At 44.6% G+C, this 7,525-nt stretch overlaps 1 protein-coding gene across 1 annotated transcript in view; it reads right to left on the bottom strand.

Moving 5' to 3' along the window:
• The window catches only part of NPHP1 (nephrocystin 1), a 152,201-nt gene extending 146,591 nt beyond the window's left edge, over nt 1-5,610 (bottom strand). Inside the window, exon 1 of the mRNA XM_082252304.1 lies at nt 5,532-5,610. The gene's annotated coding sequence lies outside the window, so the exon portion shown is untranslated. The remainder of the gene's footprint in view (nt 1-5,531) is intronic.
• Nucleotides 5,611-7,525: the final 1,915 nt, after the last annotated feature.

Below are 7,525 nucleotides of genomic sequence, written 5' to 3' on the forward strand. Positions count from 1 at the left end.
GCGGCTCTCTCCCTCCACTCAGGGCAGATTGATAACAGCGGGAGTCATTGGTTCCAATTGCTATCAAGCAAATTCCCTGAAGAGGAAGTGGGGGATGGGGGGGGGTCGAGCAGCACTGTCTGTGTCAATAGACTCAGACACGGCAGCTTGGGTTTGAGCCTGAACGAATGCCACCATAGAAAGCTGCTTTCTATTGGGGCACTCGCCAAAGCGAAGGAGCACCAGCAGGGGACCCCAGAAGAGGATCGGGGCTGCTCTGTGCAAAACCATTGCACAGAGCAGGTAGGTATACCATGTTTATTATTTTGATTAAAAAAAAACTCAAGCTTTACAATCACTTTAAAGGACTTCTCATATGGATCACAGGAGTGAAGTTCATTCTGCACTGCTGTGACCCATTTTCAGCCAACAGTGGGCTAAAGCCTGCCGTTTGCTGACATCACTCAGCCACTCCAGGCCCTGGATTGATCCCGACTTTGCAGTTGGGATCCGCCCATATGCCTGACCGGCAGCTGGCCCACCCTTTCAGTGACCCGCTAAGAGCCTGAGCCAGCCTCAACCCCCCCACGGCCCAGTGCTCCAGTGAGCGCTGGAGGGGCAGAGTAGAGAGCTGTTGACTGACAGTCACAGCTCTCTTCTCAGAGTAAAGGGGAGAACTGAGTGATCAGTGGTGTTTGATCACTCAGTTCTCAGTTCAGAGCTGGCAGGGCACAGATGCAGCATCCACCTAGGTGAGTATAAATGTTTATTTTATTTATAAACCCAAACATCTCTTTTAAAATTACAAAAAAAGCAGCTCACAAGATAGTGGATAACACAGTGATTTTCATCAAAACTGCCCAGGAAGTCAGTGAAGGACACAGCAATCCAGTTCTGCAGTCTGTGGCACCGCCGCTGGTCGGGTCATGTGAAGATACCATACCAGCTACCAGGGAGTGGGGATGGTCCATGGAAGTAGTAATGTCATGCACGGCAAGATCTAAACAGGGGGTGTGGCTATCTATTTTGGAGCCGCACAGCTCCATTCTTAAGCCTGCACTTAGTCTGGCGCCCTCTGGTGTTCCTTCACAGAGAGGGTGAATCTCCTAATGGGGACACAGACAGCAATAAAACCTGACAGGTGTTCTAATCCCTCTTCACTTTATCCAATACTAAAACAAAAAAAATGTTACCTTTAGTTATACTTTAAATAAAAACTAGAAATAGCTCAGTGTACATGAAACCATATATTAATATTACCCCAGCTTGACGCTTGTAAACGCACATTAACACTAGGCGCATTAAGCAATTGAGCGGTATATCATTTCAATGGCCAGAATAAATTATTTATTCTGGCCAAAGAAATTAATTAAAGTGGTTGTAAAGTCAGAAGGTTTTTTTATCTTAATGCAGGAGGAAGGCTTCTAGAAGAGTTTAGAAAACGTCCTGTGTGCATGAAGCCTATATATATCCTACAGAATCCAATAATTAAGATTTAAATAAAGTGTCAGGAAAAGTATTCTGTGCTGGGCAAACTTCATCCAGTAATATGCCTCCTGTGGATGTCATCTGTGATCCTCCACACCAGAAAACTCACTGGATCACCATGACCACCAATTAAACGATAGGTCATTAAAGGATAAGTCCACCCTAACACTAAAATCTCTACATCTACAGACATCCACAATCTATCTAGCCCTGTAAAGAAGAAATCAGTATACATTCCTTTTATGAAGCCGATCCGTCCCGGTCTCCAGCAGCGGAAGCTCTGCAGAGGACACGGCCGACAACAGCTGTGAAATTAATGGAAAGTGACATCACCCATAGACTTACTATGGGGCTTCCGTTGTCAGCTGTGTCCTCTGCACCCACCTCCACTGCAAAGCCACCGCTGACAGCTCAGCGTGGGATCGGGTCGAATCGGCTTAAAAAAATGTATGTATACTGATTTCTTCTTTACAGGGTTAGATAGGTTAGTGTTAGAGCGTGGATGTCTGTAGATGCAGGGATTTTAGTGTTAGGGTGGACTTATCCTTTAAGGGCTCATGTCTCCCCAAGAGACTGAACCTTCCAGAATGACTTCCTCTCTTGAGCCAGGACCAGTTCCACTCCTTACATCCATTCCTCCATCAATATGTCTCAATCCACATGAAAAGTCCCATGCAAATAATAAGAAAGGCCTATAGTATAACACCTTTTATCTCTTTAACTATAACTTTCCCTTTCAAATCATATCTGCAATGCCCACTTACATTATAAAGGGGTCAATTCACCAAGAGTTAAATATCGACTAAAAAAATGCGGTAAAATAACGCTTGCGGAAATAATTGTACAAATTTATTAAGAATATGGCAGTAAATAGCTTACGTGGCAAAATAACGGTAATGAGGTAATTACCCCATATTTTCATATGATAATTTATTGCACGGTAGCTGGATGTTAAGAAGGGGAAGGGGGCAGGAAGCTGGCCGCTGCGTCCTTAACAACCGATGACTCATCAGCTGTCAGCGGGTTTCCCGCTGACAGCTGAATGTAAACAAAACAAGCCGCCATTTTTTTTTCTTCCTAAAATAAACAGCGGGGGGGGGGGGGGTCGGCCCCAATCCGTACCAGACCAGAAAAGTCGTGGGAAACAAGCGAGCACCCCCCCCCCTCCCCAAACAATACCAGGCCACAAGTCCCCACCCACTCATTCACCAAAAAAGTCTAAAAAGTAAACACAAACACAAGTTTTTGACAATTCCTTTATTAAAAAAGATAGTGTAGATCCATCGTCAACCCGAAAAAAGAAAAAAAAGAACTCCAGTCCCGACGAAGGCTCCTGCCATCTCTTAAATAACTAAGGGTCAGTGGGACTCTGCCCCTTGAGACGTGACCGACGATGACACAAGGAGGCGGGGGTCATCTGGTGGCCCCGCCCCTTAGTTATTTAAGAGCTGACAGACAGCGGGTTTTTTCTGATATTTACAGTCACATTTTTCATTTTGCGGTAAATACCGCATAATTGTTTGTATTTTTGCCTGTGAATTGGACATTTTTTTTACCGCAAACGATAATGTATGCAAATGAGTCACGTGACCGTGTTATCACACGCGGTAACCGTTAGTGAATTGACACCAAAGTGCTTTATCCTGCACATAGGTATATGCAACATGATCTCCTGCGGGAAACCAGCTACACAAACAGCCCGTAAGAGGGACTCCCTATTCTGACATTACTTCTGCATGTACCGTGCAGGATGATGTCACTTCCTGCTCCGCCCCTTGTCTATAGAGGCCTTTCCTATAAGCCTGTAAAGCAGGGGTATTGAATTAAAATTTACAAAGGTCCAGACGTTAAAATATTCTTCCAGCAGAGGTCCGAATCGCATGTTTGTGCAATGACCGCCCTGTATCCTCGCAACCAATCACCTGCTTGTTGGATGGCCCCCGCTCTCTGTCTATAACTTTCCTGCCTCCAGCTGTTGGCTCTGTGAGACTGGCAGTGGTGATGGCTGTGGGCAGAACGACTCTAAAGGGTGGGACCGCAGGGGTCTGGATGAGACATTAACTGGGTCCGGATCTGGACCGCGGTCCGCCATTTAGTGATGCCTGCTGTAAAGGCTTGCAAAGGCTATGTTAAGCTTTCCTAACATGTTACACCCGTATTCAGGGTGTAACATGTTATAGATGCAGCAGTGCCCCCGAGGTCCCGCCAGGAACCTTCTCCCGACACCCGCTGTCACAGTCTTTAAAAGAACACGTGTGTCTGCTCACGCAGCCACGTCATTCGTTAACAGAGTTCCCGAAACTGGAAAACAACAACTGCCATCAGCCATTGTGGCTGTCGGCTTGTAGTTCTCAATGAACTACTACTTGATGAGCACTCTAAGTCGTTCATTGATCCTTCCAGGTATGGACAGACAGATACACTGACAGTCTGCAGGAGCCTGAGATTGCAATGCTCTGCAGCGCTCCTAATAAAGAATAAATAAATGCACTTTTTTTAACCTGCTAAAACATGTGCATAAGGGTGAATTTATCATTTAAAGCGTTGCCTATGGGGTAGTTTGTGCACATTTTAAATCTTGACATGTTTGGTATCCATCTACTTGAAAAACCATCATATTTTATATTTTACCAGAAAACAAAAAAAAATGGGTGCCATGTTGTGTTTATGTGTTTAAATTCATTAAGGCTCCATTAACATTTGTATGACTCCCAACGTTGCGCCAACTTTGGATGGGTGCAACTTGGACACGACTTTGGCTTTGAGCAGTGATAATGGACAACTGTTGCACACAAGTTGCATTGTAAAACATTCAGGTATGACTTTCATGCAACTTCCGGGGGTTTAACATTGAAGTCTATGGCCCTCAAGTTGCATGAAAGTCGGACTAAAGGCCCGTACACACGTGCAGATTGTCGGCCGAAAAGATTCGGCCGACGACCGATCGGCCGATTTTCGGCTTGTTAGTATGATGCTTCCGACAGCGCACTTTCGACCGAACAGAATCTGTCGTGCATGCTATAAAATTTTTGTATGCCGACACCAGAACGGCCGATTGTTCGCCAGTCAGTACAGATTTCGGCCGACAGACAGCAGATTTGCAAGACTGGGCATGCTCAGAAAAGAAAAAAGACACGGAAAGTTAACCATCACATGACATCACTTCTGCAGTCGGCTGTTGTTGGCCAACAAAATTCGTGTGCAGTCTTTTGCACTTTTCAACAGACAAGACAGCCCGCGGACAAAAAACGGCCGATTGTTCGGCCGACGATCGGTACGTGTGTACGGGGCTTAAGGCTTCTTTTACACTTGTAGGACCTGTCCTGTGACTTGGGACTGCAAAGTCGCATGGCAAGTCATACCCCATGATTTCCAATGAGTACCATTCATATCGGTGCGACTTCAAGTTGCAACAACTTCAAAGTAGTCCCTGCACTACTTTGGTCTGATCCAAAGACCTCAAGATTACACGGGCATTGCTTCAAGTCCAGTCAGAATCGCAGCTAGGTCACACAAGTGTGAAAGGGCCCTAAGTGGTGCATGAACTACTTTGAAGTTGCTGCAACTTTAGGTTGCGCATATATGAATGGGTATCATAGGAAAACATGGGGAACGTCTTGTCATGCGACTCTGATGTCCAAAGTTGCATGACAAGTCGCACAGGTATGAATAGAGCATAAAGTGTATTTTTTTTTCCTGAAAATTTCCTTTTGTTAAACGGCTGTGCAAATATTGTGCGACATTAAAAAATTGCAATAGCCACCGTTTTACAATCCAAGGCCTCTGCTTTCTGAAAGTAGGCGATATCTTCGGAGGTTAAGTTATAAAAATAATAATAAAAATATAATATATAAAAAATATAATATAAATATGGTGATTTTAACATGTATGAGAGAAATGTCAGAATGGCCCCAGACAGCAAGTGGGGGGGATAGCAGAAGACACAGGCAATGGATGGAGAAGTCACAGCTACAGCCTTTACCAATCTGAGACCTCCTGCTCATCTATGGTGCACCAGTCCTAAGAGAGGGATGGGGGCGACAATGACAAACCTAAATAACTACCTCCGTCCTGCAGAGTCCTCTGATGTGTATACGGTCGCTAGGCTGCAAAACTCAACTCGTCATCACACTGCGCCACAACCCACACACATCACATGACTCAGTCACAGGCGCCTTCCATGAGACTTTACACCATGTGACCTTAGCTCATCTGCCGATTGGACAGATCTCTCCCGCTAGCTAGACCATAGTGGGAATGAAGTGTGTGAGATAGCAGAGAGGCTGCAATGCTAAGTAAGGACCGCTAAGGGGAGCTCTGGTAACGGAGGCGCCGCTGTTGCACTAGGCTACAGATTTCCAATAGGTCATCGTACAGAAATCAGATGCTCGTTCACTGTGTTGTTAGACGGCTCTGTTGTTTTAGTTTCAGCTGACAGGCTGGATACATTGTAAGTCGTTTTAGCAGAAGGTAGCAATTCCATGTTTGACCACAGAAGTGTTTGACAACAGAAAGGAGTAATTCCATGTTTGACCACACGGTGGTGCTGCAGGATAATATGATGAAGTTGAACTGTGGAGTGTAGCTAAACCCTACAGGAATGTCATGTATTTATTTTTATTATAGACATTCATACATAGCTCCAAACTGTCAGTGATTTGGAGGGACTGTCCCTCATTCAGAACAAAGTCTCTCTGTCCCTCTTTCCTCCTTATTTGTCCCTCACTTTGGTCTGATCTATATAGTTGTATATAAAATGCACTCATTATCTATCAAAAAGTGTTTTCCAGTGCTAAACCTTTCATCCAATTTCCAGATTGCTGCATTTGTAGATTCCAAAAGCCAACATAAAATGAATAGAAGTGGTAAGTGGATATGTTATTCAAATAAACTGAATTTTACTGGTACACTATGGGCTGTTGGTATTGTCTTTCCATGCTAACGAGACAAAGCTGATGAGCATGGATCCTGAGGGAGAGACCCGGACACCCCCATATTGTTTCAAGGCCTGAGACCTTCTAGAGGGGATTGCTTTTTGGTGAGTGCGGGACCATGGGGGGAAAAGGGGATATGCCTGTATTAGGCCCCCCTTTTCCTTATGGGATCGTGGCAGTTAAATAATAAGACGATAATTCAAGCAGTTAAAGGTTTGAAAATGGCATTAATTGATTGGCTAACTTTAATTTAATAGTTTGGATAGGTCAATAAGAAATAGCCAATAAAATCCCAGGAAATGTCAATAATTTCCCTATAAATATGGGCAGCACTCCAACGGTTTTTCAGTTATCCTGGAAGAAGACATCACATCAGCACTTCCCGCCCCCCCCCCCCCCCCTTTCCCTTGTCGCGGCTTTTTATGTGGTGTGGTCCCTCTAGTATTTAATTGAGAGGGGACATATTTTATTTATTTAATATTGCTTTAATATCTTTTCTGTAACGGTTCGAGTCTTAGTGGCTGAACTGTTTTTACTGTTTGAGTGAATATGATATTTTAATTTTGGTTATATGTATACCAATATTAAAGCCGCGGCCACTATAATCCAAATAAATATTTTACATTTATTCAGTGTCTTAGTAATTTATTTATGTGTCCAGGTTGATAAAAAATACTGCCTACGATCCCAACGGGGGAGCACTACTTGTACACTGGCAAGCATTGAATACGTCTTGAAGAGCACTTGTCACTTTATATGGTCAATATAGGAGGACTATATTAATATCACTTTCAACCATGTGGATGGCGTAAGTTCCAGAACCCGGAAGTGACATCCGTCTCAGGAAAATGCGTTCTGGACACTATTAGCAACCGCCGAGCCGGCCCCACTTCGGCACGCGAGGGGGCTCTGGAGGTGCGGGGACCGGGGGTCGGTGACGCAGGGAGGGCGGAGGCTCTGTTATCATGTCACCATCGGCAGATAAGGAGGGCCACAAGGGAGATCTTGGATGGGTAATTTCACAACACAACACACATAACCCATCAACCTGCCAATCAGTAGGAGCTCACCCCACCCAGAGTGTGCACACATAACTACAACTTCATGACACAAAATGCTATGTG

Source organism: Pelophylax lessonae, assembly GCF_965119305.1.
Source record: "Pelophylax lessonae genome assembly, chromosome: 3".
In the NCBI taxonomy this organism is placed as follows: domain Eukaryota; kingdom Metazoa; phylum Chordata; class Amphibia; order Anura; family Ranidae; genus Pelophylax; species Pelophylax lessonae.